This window comes from Notothenia coriiceps, unplaced genomic scaffold, assembly GCF_000735185.1.
Source record: "Notothenia coriiceps isolate Sejong01 unplaced genomic scaffold, NC01 NC01_scaffold00026228, whole genome shotgun sequence".
Lineage (NCBI taxonomy): Eukaryota > Metazoa > Chordata > Actinopteri > Perciformes > Nototheniidae > Notothenia > Notothenia coriiceps.
Window position 1 is genome coordinate 392,671 of NW_011358929.1, and position 6,070 is coordinate 398,740.

General features: G+C 40.7%; 1 long non-coding RNA gene across 1 annotated transcript in view; it reads right to left on the reverse strand.

Annotated features, from left to right (window-relative positions):
* Positions 1-1,992, reverse strand: part of LOC104956704 (uncharacterized) — a 5,772-nt gene extending 3,780 nt beyond the window's left edge. The window contains exon 1 of the long non-coding RNA XR_799582.1: positions 1,766-1,992. This is a non-coding gene — a long non-coding RNA (uncharacterized lncRNA). The remainder of the gene's footprint in view (positions 1-1,765) is intronic.
* Between the last annotated feature and the right edge of the window lie 4,078 nt (positions 1,993-6,070).

Sequence of the window (6,070 nt, forward strand, 5' to 3'; positions counted from 1 at the left end):
AGGTCTACCTACCTATAGACTACCTGAATCTCTGAAATGTACTATATTCCTAAATATGCTATTGCTACACTTTATGGCAAAAATTGCACTTTTCTGTTGGTCTTGGTTAAGTACCACCTTGAAAAAAATAAACAATGTTTTGTTGCTTAAGCTTATGTATTCAGTCATTATTCAATGGTATATTAAAATCCATGTGAAAAAAATTGCTTCTCACTGTTCTCAGGTCAAATATTTATATGTGATTAAAAATGCGATTAATTTCGATAAATTAATTACAAAGCCTCTAATTAATTAGATTAATTTTTTTAATCGAGTCCCGGCCCTAATTACAAGCACTGAAGACATATTATTTTTAAGAATGTTTAACGGCCGTTTACCTTGGAGTGATCTCTCTATTTAAGGTAAGCATTGACTGGTGCACATAGAAGTACACACAAGCTGGAATCTGTTGGTGAGGAAAGAGGCACACCAATGAATCAAGTATGGCAGTTATTTCTAGGTCATTTTTGACACCTTCCGCTTATAGTGAATTCAAAGCAGGTAAAAAAAAAATGGTTTACATAACTGCGCCAGTGAAAGCTTCTTTCAAAATTGTTCTCTTCTTCTGTTATTTCACTAAGTCTGTATACAGCCTGAATTCACTCTCATATAAAAACTAGCATAATAGAGCATAACATTGCAGGACCACTGAAAGAGAAATGTTGCCTGAATGATGTTTTTTTATCCATGCTGGTAGCAGACTCTAGGGATGCCAATGTCTGTCTATATTAGTCGGTCTGTCAGCCCAACAACTTTTGGTTGTTTGTACCACCACAACGTTCAAATGTGTTGTGTTAAGTTATGTACAGATTTCTTTCCCCCCGTAGACTAGTTTGTTATAACTTTAGAGAACCTTTGACTCTTTCTACAAGGCAAAGCGAGTCACATTTCAACACAAGGCAATTCAAAGATTAAGAGCATTAACATATAGTGCAACATAAATACATTATGAAATGACATTTTTATACATTTATAAAAAGTATTAAATGCAAATAAAACATGCTAAAATAGAATAAGAGATGTTTTAAGTACAAGAATAAAAGTAATCTAACCCAATCCAACACATACAGCAATGGAAGAACATCAACTAGAATTTACCATATTGAATATTTAATTGGGATAATACATATTTTCATTTAGTTAAACCTGTTCTGCATGTAAACGAATGTCAAAATATGTTGCAGATTTCATTATGTAGCTTTTAACGGTCTCTGACAGTTATCTACTCCTCACAAAAAATATTCCGGTTAACATTAAAAGTGGACGCTGCACTGCTGAGGGTTCAATCACGTCTAAACTTTAAAAAACATCCGCCACGGTCACAGTCAGCCATGGATTTGCTCACATTTAGTGTTGTGCAAATTCCAACCAGTCTGTTGTCTGAAACGCATCATTAGCATGCATACAAACGGAGCACTTCATTTGACTCGGAGCTAAATGGATGCAGCCATCATTACAGATAATAATTTAGTCCAAGCTTCTCCTGCTTAAAAAAGTCAAAATGTCCGCTTTAAAACAGGTGGATGTCCTGCTCTTTGTACGGTACACAGACTAACCCTAAAACTAAAAAAAAAGTATCACTATGACAGTGTGATATCTAGAGACCGGTTTGTTAAAACATATATGCAACAACTTTGTGTGATCTTTATCAAGCATGGCTCGTGCTACATCGAAGAAGATACACAGTCCATTCAGACATTCATAAATACATTAAACACACACTTGCCTGTCCCTGTAGAGATGTTGCATCCACCCTTCACGCACTGATACAGCCGTGCAGCCTGAGATCAAGGCCTCATCTCCCCGAGTCACGCACATCATCCACTCTCCATGCCCCTGCCCCAAGGATCCAGAGCTTTGATTTGTGTTTACCAACCTTGAGGTACACTCGAGTGACCCAGAGTTACATGGTGTAAACTCATGCAATTCTCAACGGGAAAACCTCAGGATGCAGATGGTCGATGCGGGGTGATGGTGAAGGGAATGCTGATTGCAGAGAGCTTTTGAGTCAGAGGCAGAACTAAGTGACACTGAAAGGCATATGTCAAGACTGCATGGTTTGGATTATGGGCTTTCTTCTCAGCTTAATTTGATTTGCATGTCACACATCGTGATGGAATGCTAGTATTTTTTCACCAAAATGGGATTGAATGTTGGACAAATGTATTACCTTAAATGCCAACACAATTTTTTTAATTTTAGATTTGTTCATCACTTGAAAATAAGGCAATTCTGAAAGCTGCGCGGTTTTGTGGCTGAATATATTTCAAGGGGATACAGACTGACTTAAACACCTTGGCAGTTTCATCTAGCGGTGTGTGTACAAAAGGGATTCACTGCCTGCATCAGCCTCCGTTAAATTTATGCCAGGATACCCAACGTGGCCTGGCACTAACCCACTCCTGCTCCTGTAAAACAGTAAAACCTCCAGATGTTTTTTTTCCCTCTACTTCTATACCTTGCCTTAAAATCACTTCACACTTTTGCAGAGCGTGTTTTGAAACTTGGAATGTAGCAACCCCCAACATTTGTTCAAAGTTTGGATGGAATTTCAGTGCAACACAGCACATGGACATAATGTGCATGACTTTTTTTTTATGTAATTGAAAATTGTTTTGCGTTCAGTAGACGGAATGCGTCTTCCTGCTTTCAGGTCCATCACCAGGACGGAGCATGTTTCGCTGAGGCTGCCATGTAAAATACACCATGACTGCGGAGAGAATGCTTACTGGTAACATGTTTCTTATGTAGTATTTATGAAACCCTCACCCAAAGGTTTGAGGCATGATCTTAGGGAGGGAGCGTAACAGGAAAGATGGGCCAACCTGTGAAGGATAGTGTCATGGAACTGCTGAACCCATTATGTTGTTTGCACTGAAATTGTACTCCATGGGCCGCTTTGTGTTCTGTTTTCTTTTCCTGAGTGCACATGCATGTGCTTCAATGCACTTTAAAGGCCGGTGACTGGGGAAGAGAGGGCCTTTGAGAGGGTAAAGTGCTGTGTGTAAAATCCTTTGCATGCTTAGGGTACACACCTGGTGCAAAACCATGGGACATGAAAGAGCACAACAGCCAAAAAGGTGACCCGTTTTTGTTTGTTTTATGTGCCGCTTTCCTGCCCTGTCTTCTCCAGCCAGCTCATGCTCAGAGTTTGATCAGTATGTGAAGCCTGACACAGACAAAGCCCCATGCAATGAACATGAAAGGCTCTCTCATACACACACACGCACGCACGCACGCACGCACGCACGCACGCACGCACGCACGCACGCACACACACACACACACACACACACACACACACACACACACACACAACTTCTTGTATATGTCTGCCTTTATCCCTCTCTCTATTTTGTTCAAAAAGGCCAACAAACAATAGCGCCCTGCTGCTCTGCACTTCTCATTCACTCCCAGCGTCCCATTCATCTCAATAACGGAGAAGAAAAAAGTACAACTCCCAGATTGTGTGTGGCACCTTCACCACCTTGCATTTTTGAAGGTGCCCACCACTCTGTCTCTCTGACAAAATTCATGAAAGTTCCACTTTTAAGGAGGAGGTGGAAGAAAGGTCATGATTGAATAATGAATCTGTCCAGGGAATGGACTACAGCCCTGGTGGCTGTCTGAGTCTTTGCAAATGTTCTTCAGGTGGGTGAGACAGTGACCACAGGTTCAATGTCTGCTAGAGACACTTTGGGAATGACTAAACTTTCCATCTGAGAGAGTAAATTGCTCGAATGAGGAACAAGGGAGACGGACTGAATGAATAAACAGACATAAAACTATCATTAAAAATATATATTATTTATGCCCTCTCAAGGCCGTACATGTCAAACAAAAGAACGTTGGAGACGGATGGCGAAGATGATGATGATGAGGATGACTGAGATATTATGGAATTGTTCACTGCTAGCAGAAGGTCAAAATCTGTCCTGTCAAAAAAGAAAGTCATTATCTGGAAGGGTGAGATGGTCCCCTGGGGATCAGGGCTCATCAGTGTAAAGGACAGAGAGGCTGCAGACGGTCTGTCCCAGGACGGTTAAAACATCCATTCAGGTGGAGATAGGTGTCATCAGGAATGGGGGAAGATCTTTAGCATCGTCACTTCTGGCACAGAAAGAGACAATACCATAAATGTAGTGCTGTATTTCTTTAAAATTAAAGCTTCAGTTGGATGGAAAATGGGATTTCTTTGAATGCAGAGCCATATATGCAGCCTTCAAGCCCGCCTTAACCTGCCATCAGGCCCTGGGGCTGATAGTTTTTGTAGGCCCCCTATTTAAACAACAAGTCAAAGTCATTTATAGCCTCGGCAGGCTCTGTGATCGCACTTCTCCACTCTGCTCTACGCGCGCCTGGTCCTCTCCTCCATATGAGTGGCGTATCGGGCCTCCCTCATGTATTTGTCCGGTTGCCGTTGGCTCCCCTCCACGTAGCAAGTCCTCGTCGTCCTCTCCATCGCCTCCAACAGATAATGTCCCTCCTGTCTGTTTTTCCTTTCCCGCTACTCCATCGCTATCAGAACCAGACGGCCTACTTGTCTCCGAGGCCCCGCGGCCGGCACCGCTACCGCTCGGTACAGAACTAATCTGTCCTTCCTCCTCATCCCGGCATACAGGTTTAAAATAACCTGTAAGCTTCGGCATCTTTTGTAATAGCTGCTTGTCTCTAAACTACTTTTCCCTCAACAATTTCCTTTTCCGAGCGCCACTCGCAAACTTTTTCTTCTCAAACTTTTTCTTCTCAAACTTTTTCTCCTAAACAACCTTCATCTGTCACTCAATCACTCGCAATTTGAATAAGTCACATCTGAAACATATTCTCATTCTGATTGGCTGTTAAGTGGTGCCCACTGACTGGGAGTCATCATTTTTGAGAAAAATCTCTGGAATCCATCGATCTGATTGATTAGCGGAGCAAATTATCAAAATACTATGGAGGGAAGATATTTTCTATTGGATTACTGGTCTGGGGGAAGCTCACAAGTGTGTGTGTATACGTGTGTGTGTTTGTGTATTTTTGCGTTTCTGTGTATTGTGTTAGTTTCCCGGGGAAAACGCTCACGAGAAACACCGGCTGTTTTTATGCCTGCTGTGCATGGGACGTCAAGTTACTCCGTTCTCCGCTTGTAATTATGCCATTACAAGCTTCAAAGTTGTATTTATCATCTGAATTTGCCGAAACAAGTTTAATATTCTGAAAGCCAAGACTTTGTTTAATTGAAACCAGATGAAAACAAACTGTAACGGACCCTGCCATGTTATCTATGATTACTATACGCCTTTCATTCATCATTTCAGCCGGAGGGAGGGGAACAGCAGAACAGCAGAGTGGCGAGCGAGAGCTGTCTTCTTCCCTTTACAAGCTTCAAAAATGTATTTATCGTGTGATTTGGGAACTAAAAGTTTCATATTCTGAAAGCCAAGACTTTGTTTATTTAAAATAAAAATAAAACATCCGAAATAAAAAAATATATATTTTGGAATTTGAATTATTATTATTTTTTTTATTGGCTCATGATAGGCCCCCGATCTCCGTAGGCCCCTGGGCTTCAGCCCAGGTCAGCCCGTGCATTAAGGCGGCCCTGCACATGACAGCTCATTGTTACTTTGCAATTCTACTCCACTACAATTCAGAGGTTAACCTGGTATTTTTACTCCACTACATTTATTTTGGTTACTTTGCAGATTCTGATTAATGATGTGAAATATAAACAACCCTTAAATCAGACTTTAATTACACCTGAGTAAAATTCAGGGAAGGTGATTGTCAAGTGCAAACAATCAGGAGAGATATTTGGTGTTTGAGAAGACTAAACATTTATCTGCAGATCTCTATAAAGTATATTAATTAAGAATTCGATACATAAGTCGAGTAATAAGTTACATATCGTTTTAGGTACACTTTTTTTAAACGAAGAGTGACAAGAGATCCAGTTTATAAATATACGCTAATTTTTACGCTTAAATTACGCTGAATTAATTAGAATGTTTCGGACATTAATTAATCTAATTCAAAAAAATTAGGC